The sequence below is a fragment of the Trichechus manatus genome, unplaced genomic scaffold (genome assembly GCF_000243295.1).
Source record: "Trichechus manatus latirostris isolate Lorelei unplaced genomic scaffold, TriManLat1.0 scaffold00028, whole genome shotgun sequence".
Taxonomy (NCBI): Eukaryota; Metazoa; Chordata; class Mammalia; order Sirenia; family Trichechidae; genus Trichechus; species Trichechus manatus.
In genome coordinates this window covers 3,021,379-3,030,639 of record NW_004443964.1, presented here as the reverse complement: position 1 = coordinate 3,030,639, position 9,261 = coordinate 3,021,379, and positions in this window count along the sequence as shown.

The window sequence follows — 9,261 nt, the reverse complement described above, 5'->3', positions numbered from 1 at the left end:
CGCCGGCCCGACACGCATCCCGGAGTGCCGTGTGGGGACTGCACCGGGGCTCGGCGAGCCGGGGCGGGGCGAGATGCAGGAGCGAACCCCCCAAAGCGCGCCCGGGCCGCGTGTTCTCCCAGGAGCCTGGGGAAGCCTGAAGGTCTGCTGTCTGAGAGCGCACACGTTGACGCCACCGTTCCACCATGCCGTCAGCACCTCGCGGCACCGCGGCGGCGGCGGCTCCGCGGCAGTGGCTGTCGCTGCCTAGGGGACCCGAGTGGCTCCTCCCCCTGCAGGGGTGCTGGGGTGGGGGCGTCTCCCGCGGCAGAGTGGCGCGACCCGCAGCGACTGCTCTCCGACTAGGTCGAGGCGCAAACCTGGAACTTCCTGAGAAGTCTGGGAGGTGGGTGGGGATAGGCAAGGTGGGGGCGACCCCTGCCTGCTGTTCCCCGACCCGGAGCTCTCAGGGTTTATACAAGCTGGGAGAGATGAATTCTTTTTTGGGGTAACCGGGAAAGGTCTTTCTTCTCCAGCTGTGTTTTTGGGCGGTTCCCCGAGCCGATTGTCCAGGGTGGAGAGACTCTCGTGCGGGGCAACTGGCTCTAGAGAAGGGTCCCACAGGTGGGCGCAGGACGCGCTGTCGGCCGACAGTCACTTGTCACGTTGAGCCAGCCTCCCAGACCGTCGTCGGCTCTATCTCGTTGGATCAGGAAGTCTGCAGCAGCCTTGTCTCCGGCCGGCTGTCCCCTCTTTCGGGAAGGGGCTGAGCTTCCCGACACTCCGCCCGCCCCCTCACTCGAAAATTCCCTGGAAAATGTGTCTCGGGAGGTGTTTCCGCGGCGTCCAGGTCGGGGGGTGGGGGGGTCGGGGGAGGGCCAGTGGCTGCTGAGCCTCCCGGCCACCAGGGGCGTCGGATTCCGCTGGCTGCGGCCCCGCTCGCTCGGCCTGGGCCACTCAGGGATCTGTGCTGGGGACCTCGGGGGCCACACGGCGGGACCGAGCCCCGATGGCGAGTTTGCTCAAGAGGGGGCGACCTGGGCCCCAGACCCGCTGGGGAGGAAGCGGGTCTGCTTGCCCACAAGGCGGGTCTCTTCTGGACCTGCCTGTGCCGCGGCGCGAAGAGCGCCAGGCTCCCCGAGACTGCTGGAGGGGCTCCCCCTAAGCGCCTCAGAGGCCCGGGGAGCCCCGGCCTCCCTGTCGGCGACGACTCATAACGTGGCCGAAACACACAAGCAGCCGCAGGTGGGGGCAGCGCGCTTTCCTTGCGCGGCTGTTTTGTCCTGCTGCGGGGTGGGCGGGTGTGGAGCGAGGTCCACGCCGGTCCCCGTCCTCACGTGGAGGCCGGCGGTAGACCAGCCCTCAGCTGCCAGCGGGTGGCGGAGTTAAGGTCCGCAGAAGCGCGAAAGGGCGGCACGGAGGAGGCGGGACAAATCCGGGGGCGGGGGAGGGCCCCTCTGGAAGCTACCCTGCCTCAGCCCCTCTGGGGCACCTCCCGCGGGCCGCCCCTCCCACCCCCACCTCCCCGCCTGTCTTGGCCCCTCGGAGGGAGTCTCAGGCAAGTGTGGCCCTAAACCCGGGATTCCCAGAGCCTTCCGATGGGGCCCCTGCCCTGGACTGGGATATCTCAAGCCCCAGGGGGAATCCCGGACAAGGATCTCCGGAGTGCATATTTGACGCTGCCCCTTCCCAGCCCGGGTCAGGTCGCACTCCCCAGCTCTGCTGCAGGGCAGAAGCACCCAGAGTGCCACTTTGGGCTGTGGCCCTAGGGGCCCTCAGGGGCCCCCAAGAGAGGAGGATGCCACCTCACCCAGCCCCAGGCTCCCGCCCCAAGGAGAAAGGGATGAATCAGCCAACCCCGGGGAAGCCTGGAACCTTTTATGGCTGCGGACCAGAGGGTGGTCACCAAGAGTCCGGTCGGAAGGGGCATGACCCCGCTTCAAGCCGGGAAACAAACGACTTCTAAAGAAACAGTGTCCCTGAATGGGCGCCGGGCCCAGGAGGTTCCCACCGCCGCCCACGAAGAGCCGGGCTCTGGGCTCAGCGGGCGCCTGTGTCTTCGCCGCCGGTTCCCTCTCTGCCAGCACTGTCTGTCGGGGTGGTTTTCCCCGACGCGGGTGCGACAGCCATGGGGAATCACTAGCTCTGCCTGCAAACCTGTCCTGGGCTTTCCTCGTGTTCACTTCTGTCCCCTGTCCTTAGCAGGGAACTTTCTTTGACTTCAGCGCTGGCGTTTGTAATGTTGCCTTTTTAGCAGCGGCCCAGGGGACGCGGACCGGGTGGGCGTGTGCAGGAGGCTTTGCAGGAGCCACACAGTGTGCAGTCCCCACCCTCCCGGAAGGGTGGTTTGTTTGTAAGGGCGCCCCTCTGCCCTCCGTGTCCCCACCCCTCTTTGTCACACTGCCCGCAAAGGGTCGGTTTTCATGTGGGCAGTGAAGCCCCAGACGCCTCGCATCCCACCCGGCGGGGCTGGAGTCGAGGATCTAGGCGGGCGGGCCGGGCAGGCGGCACAGGCGAGGACGTGGCTCGGGCGCCGCCAGGCCGTGGCCCCTGGGCAGGGCCCGGCACCCCTCGGGGCGACGCGGGCGCCCGCCTTCTCCACATGGCGGCACGTGGGGGTCGCCCGCGCTGAGGCGGGACTGGGTGTTTTCCGTGCGGTCGGCGGGCTCGCCCCCTCCCCAAGGCCGGGCTGCCTTCCAAGCCGCCTGGCTGGCCCGCGCGCGCTCCTGGTTCCCTCGGCCCGGAGCCCGGTGCCCTCGGGATCCATATTTCAAACGTGGTCTTTCGAGCGGCTTCCACTGGCCGCCGCCCCGCCGCCGCCGCCGCCGCCGCCGCGCGCGCTCACAACGGCCTCGGCGGACTTGGTGCTGATTTATTCCGAGTTCGTTTACCCGTGGCCTCCCCGCGGGGTCCCCTTCGCCCCGAGGCTCGCCCCTCCGCGCCTGCGCCAGTAGTTTGTGCACGGCCGCCCACGTCGCGCCCCCAGCCTGGCGGGGCCCACACACAGGGACGAGCTCTTTCTTTCCTTTTCAACCGAGAGCGGTTGCAGCACGCCCGGGAATGGGGTGGAATCGCCGGCGGACCCGGGGTGCTCTTCAGCCGGAACGCGCAGCCCCGCCCCCTGCGGCGCCCCCAAAGCCGGCGCGCCCAGGGTGAAGCGCGCGGGGAGGCATGGAGGGGGGCACGGGCCAGGGGGCTGGCTTGCTCCCTCTGCCCCACCCCAAGCACCGGACCACCGGATCGGAGGCCTGGAGCGGCCCCGTCCCCCCGTTTGGCCCGGCGCGGGGGGCTGGCTGCGGCCCGGAACGGCGAGGACGTGCTGGGAGGCCGCGTCCTGCGTCGCGGAGCGAGCAGGGAGGGGCGGAGGCTCCGGAGCCGAGCCGAGGCCGCGCGTCGTCCCGCGACTGATCGATCCCCAGGGCCGGGCGTGCGGCGAGTCCCGCCGGACACCTGGGGGCGAGGGAGATGCCCCTACAGAGCCGAAGGGCGAACGGAACGGTGCCCAGGGCTCCTGTGACCAGAGATGGCGGCTGGGAGGGCCCAGCCAGACCGTAGCTCGGCCTGCACCGCGGGGCGCCGGACCCGGGGTTGGGGCTGGTGGTGACGCCTCGGGCACCCCCAAAGTTTCATGTTATCAGTATCAGGCCCCGGCTTTGGCCACTTCCGGAGCTGAGTCTGGCTGCCGTGCGACTTCGTCCCTCCCTGTTCAGGCCCGCGTCCCCGCCCCACGCCCATCTCAGAGGATGAGGTCGTCGTCGGAGGTCACCCAACAGATCCCCTCGCCTCGCCCTCCTGAATCCTAATAGAAATGTGTGGGTATCCCTTCGACCCCCACCTCCGGAATGGTACCCCAGGTTTTCCCAAGAAGCCCCCCTCCCCAGCTTCTTCCGGAGGGCCGTTTCCTGGGATGGCCCCCCAGGGTCGCCGGGGGATCCCCTCGCGCCACCCTGGGCCCGAGCCGCGGCCCGGCCTGACTGCTCCGGGCGCCCAGGCGGGGCCAGGGCAGGGGCGCAAGGAGCCTGCATTCGCGACGCCCTCCCCTAGGGGGCGCGCTCCCCCCTGCTGGCCCGCTGCTCCCGGCCTCTGGGCCTCTGCGGAGAGGGAAGGCGGTCTGGTCTGCACGCGGGAAAGCGGGGGTCTCGCTGCGTCCGCGGATGGGCAGAGGAGCCCTCTGCTCCATGCCTCCTGCACCCCCACAGCACGCCTCCCCCTCTCTCTGGCTGCCACACAAGCTGCTTTTCCAGTCAGAAACCGCCGGCTCCAGAGGGACTTTGAACCTTAGGAGCCCTTGCACGTAGTGCTGAGCGCCTTTGTTTGGAAAATGGTCGCCGAACCCGAGCCCTTCCACTCCCTGGTCGACATGTGCAGCACACGCGTCTTTTTATTTGAGTTTTTACATGTACATCCCAGGTCGAGAGCCTCACAGACCCCTTATTGTGCTACGGAAGAGCCAATGAGAAGCGAACTGATGTTACGGCGCAGATTTCCCAGAGAGCCACGCCCCCTCCTTAATGCAGGAACGGAGGTAGCAGGGCAAAGCCTAGAACTGAAGCCTCGCCGGGAACTGTTCACCCTATACTGAGGTTCACTTAAAAGAAGGGTTCTTTGCCCTGAAGTTCGTGGCCCTCACGTCTTCTGACGGTGGCCCCAGCCTTCCGCTGTGAGGGATGCTCGCCCTGGCTGCCGAGAGAGAGCCTAGGCAGGGGGAAGGGACCCAGGTCTTAGGCCTCTGATGGAATTGGTGACTTTGAGAAAGGGCAGGAGCTGGGCATTTGTCTTGAGATTATTTACAACCAGAGGGTGAAGTTCTAGCTCCAGTTCAGAGTTTCATTTTTTCTGGGCTTGGACAGACATGGAACGAAAGAAGGACTATCATGAGTGTAGCTATGTGAGCGTGTGGTTGAGAAAGTGCTTGTGTGCACACATACACTCATATATGCACTCGTACACATGCACACACATAGGCACTCATACACACGCACACACACACGTGCACACTTGCTTACACTCGTGCACACACTCATACATGCACACATGCACACACCCACATATGTGCACACACATTCATATACAAGTATGTACACGTGCACGTGCACACCCACTCGTGCACACACATGCATGCACATTCATATGTGTGTGCACGCTTACTCACACACTCATATACATGCACGCACACACCCATATGCGCACACACACATATATGCGCGCACACGTGCACACACGTGCACACATTCACACACACACACACACACACACACACACACACACACACTGGCAGAGTGTGCTTCTCCTTCAGGCCCAGGAGATGCAGCACCAGGGCCTACAAATACTTTTAAAATCAGATGAAAAAAAATCTTTTAGGTTGAAGAAGACATTTTAAAATATAATATTAATGGATTTCTTTATAACAATGCAGTTGTAAAACGAACTTTTAATTTTTTTTTTTTCAATAGAGGGAGGAGCCCGCAAAGGCAAACGTGCCCAGGGCCCGTGGGGTCAGGGCTGGCCCTGCTGCTGCGGGAGATCTCAGGTAGCACTCTGGGGGACCACCCACTCACCTGGGCCTGGCTCAGGTTGAGTCAGCTGTCCTCCCCGACTGAGGCCCCGGGGGGCTGGGAGCTCCTGTCTGCACTCGTGTCCTGGGACGCAATGTGGATATCCTCACTTCAGAGTGCAGGTTTCTGTCTGACTCTGCCAGTATAAAGAGAATGTGAAAAGGGCAGGCGAAACCAGGAAAGAAAGCACAGGGCCTGCACGTCTGTCTTTCTTTTCTTTCCAGAATTCGATTCTGAGTGGTTCAGACCCGGCTCTGGCACAATGGATTTCCCCTGGAGCCTGATCTGGCCTGTGTCAGCTCGCTGATTGTCGCTAATTTGACAGTAATGCTATAATGGGGTGATTCTGTATTCTTTGACTCATTCAGATCGGAAGGTTCTGAAATGGACGCATGTTCCCCACCTCCCACCACCTTTCCTGAAGCAGGTGTTTTCTTTGATTTCAAAGAAAAGGAAGAAGCTCCGCATAGAGAAAGAGCCCTTCTCTTTCTGATCCTGTTGGTGATTACTGGAATTTTTTGCTTATTTGGTTTTTGGCCTGGAGACCAAGGAATAGAAGCAAAGAAATCGTGCACAGAACCAGAAAAATATTGCCACAGAAGCTGGCGTGGGAGAGAAGTCTTTCTCAGAATTTTGAGAAACAGCTACAGCTGTTATGTACACTGAGATAGCGAGGATGCACCCTCCCACACACTCTGCTGAGTGACTCTTCCATCTCCTTCTTGGAGATCCACCGCCAAAGAGACAGTCCATTTCCCAAGCCTGACTTCTGCCTTCTTTCCCCAAATAGACTCTGAAAGACAGACAGACAGACAGACAGACAGACAAGCAGACATGGATGCAATGCTCTGGGTGTTCAGCAAGTGAACTGAGGGCATCTTGGCCCCTGGGAACTTTCCGCTGGCTTCTCAGCCTGAGCTGGTGGAGCCACCTCTGCCCATCAGCCTTTGAGGCTTGCAGGGATTACGAGACAGTGCTGTGCTCGCTGTGGGGCTGGTGTGCGTGGGAGGACGTGTCGAGCCCTGGAGCAGCTCTGGTTTTCAGAAACGAGGGGCCGGTGTTTATGGACACGGCCTGCAGAACTGGTACACACAGCTTCGCAGCAGCATTGATTACGCGTGCCCTCGTTTTTCATGTCACCCGTTAGATGGTCTGGCTCTTAGCAAAGCCCACCAGTGAGTCCGCCAGACTGCAATCCTCCAATCCCACCAAGGAGACCCTGGACTAGGGGTTCCTATGTCCTACACCCTCTTTTTATGGTATTTTTAAAGAGCTTACAATCTAGTAAGCTTTTTTATTTTTTAAACAACTCACCCCTGCCACCCCCCATCCCCTGTAACCATTCATCTTTCGTCTCGGTGGATTCCCCTTGCCTAGCTATTTTATACAAGTGGGATCGTACGCTGTTTGTGTCTGTCTCCTTTCACTCAGCATAACGTTTCCAAGGCTCACCCGTGGCGTTATGCGTTATCAGGACTTCATTGCTCTTATGACTAGATGATACTCGTTTTATGGGTGGACCCCACTTTATTTATGCATTTATCTGTTGATGAGCACTTGGTTGTTGCAGCCCTTTGGCCATGGTGGATAATGCTGCAGTGAACATCGGTACACAAGTATCTGTCTGAGTCCCTGCTTTCAAGTCTTTTGGGTCGATACCCGGGAGTGGAATTGCTGGGTCACGTGGCAGTCTGTTTACCTTGTTGAGGAACTGGCAAACTCTTTTCCACAGCGGCCGCACCACATTGCATTCCCACTGGCAGTGGATGAGGGTTCTAATTTCTCCACATCCTTGCCAACACTGGAGCCCTGCTGGCACAGTGGTTAAGACCTTGGCTGCTAACCAAAAAGTCAGTGGTTTGAATCCACCAGCCGCTCCTTGGAAACCCTGTGGGGCAGTTCTGCTCTGTCCTACAGGGTCGCTAAGAGTGGGAATTGACAGCAACGGGTTTGGTTTGGTTTTGGCAATACTTTTTAGTTTCGGTTTTTCTGATAATAGCCATCCTGGTAGATGTGACGTGGTATCTCTTTGTGGTTTTGATGTGCATTTCCCTGTCCTACAGCCCTGTTTTTGTCCTAGAAGATATTAGGGTTGATGTTGAGCACCTCCCTTCTGTCAACCCCAAGCTCAGGTAGACAAGGGTTTACAGTGAGGTTTCTGAAACTTTGGTGGGGGCAAAGAGAAGCGCCCCCACCGGATGGATGGGCTGGGAGGGGTCCCCCATCTTCTGCTCTCGTCATATCAAAAGTGCTTGGCCCATCCCCCACCTTGGGCCACACTCCAGGCTGCAGGCTGTTACCTCTAAAGACAAAAGACGTGTGCACCTATAGGTCCAAACAGAGAAGGCTTCGTCCACAAGACTCTGCCGTTTCTTTCAAATCGAAGCAAACACCCACGTCAAACAAGGCGGTGGGTGGCGGCGGACACAGGTCCATTTCTGAGCTCTCCAGTCTGGGCGAGTCACCGGGCACCATGAGGCAGAGGCGTTCAGAGGAGCTGGCTCCACGTTGCCAAGGTGAACCTGTCGATAGAGTATTGAACAGGCCCGTCCACTGCCTGTAATTGTCTGTCGCGGAGCAGGCAGCCTCCGGCCCTCCTCGCTCAGCGGTGCAGAGCGAGGCAGGCAGGACTGAGCCTGGGGGCAGGGCGATCCGGAGAACGAGCCCAGCCCCTCCCGAAGACCACATCTGTCCCAAACCTGGGGTTCTTCTCCTCCCACACCCCTCTTCCGGCTTGTGACTTGAGGCGACACAAAGAGGCCCTTGAAATCTGTCTGTCCTCCATCCTGAGGACCCTGCCCAGGAGGGACCCTCTCACCCCGATGGCTCCCTCCCCATACTGGACAAGTCTGTGCGCTTAGCAGAGCCCAGAGTTGATGGAAATGAGGGTTCCTTGCTCAAAAAGTAAAGTATGAAGACTTTTAAGACGGTGACGGCCGAGAGAGGGTGAGACACAGCATGGGACCTTCTGAGGGGGCCTTGTGGGGCTGTGCTGCCGTGACGCCTACCCTGTCCCCTCCCCCAGCAGCTCAGTGCCCACACTCTGCTGGTTCTCCAGACCCCCCTGCTCCTCTCTCGTCTCTGCTCCCCCGCCCCCACCAGGCCAGCTCCCTCCAGCAACCAGAGTCCTTATAGGAGATGAGCGGTCCTATTAATCTCATCCCTGTCAGGGAGAACTCTAGGGGTGGCCACCTCGGTCAGGTGCCCAGCTCTGGCCAAGATGGCTGAGGTGAGTGGGAGAAGGAGCCTGTGGCAAGGCAGGCATTTTGAGGGGTGCCCTCATCAGTCCCCAAGTCTGCTAGAATCCTCCTGCTGTAATATTTACCAGCTCCAGCTGTACCAGCTCATGAGAACCCCACGTGTGTCAGAGGAGAACTGTGCTCCACAGAGTTCTCAATGGATAAGTTTTCAGAAGTAGATGTCTAGGCCTTTCTTCCGAGCCACCTCTGAGTGGACTCGGACCTCCAACCTCTCGGCTAGCAGCTGAGTGTGCTCACCATTTGTACCCCCAGGGCCTCCAGTGTGACATTTACACACCCATTGCCCACCTCTGGGAGTCCCTCGGGGGTGCAAACCTTTAACGTGCTAAGTGAAAGGTGGGAGGTTCAAGTCCACCCAGAGGTGTCTTGAAAGAAAGGCCTGGCAATCTACTTCTGAAAAATCCGCCACTGACAGCCCCGCGGAGCTCGGTTCCACTCTGGCGCACGTGGGGTTGCCACAAGCTGAG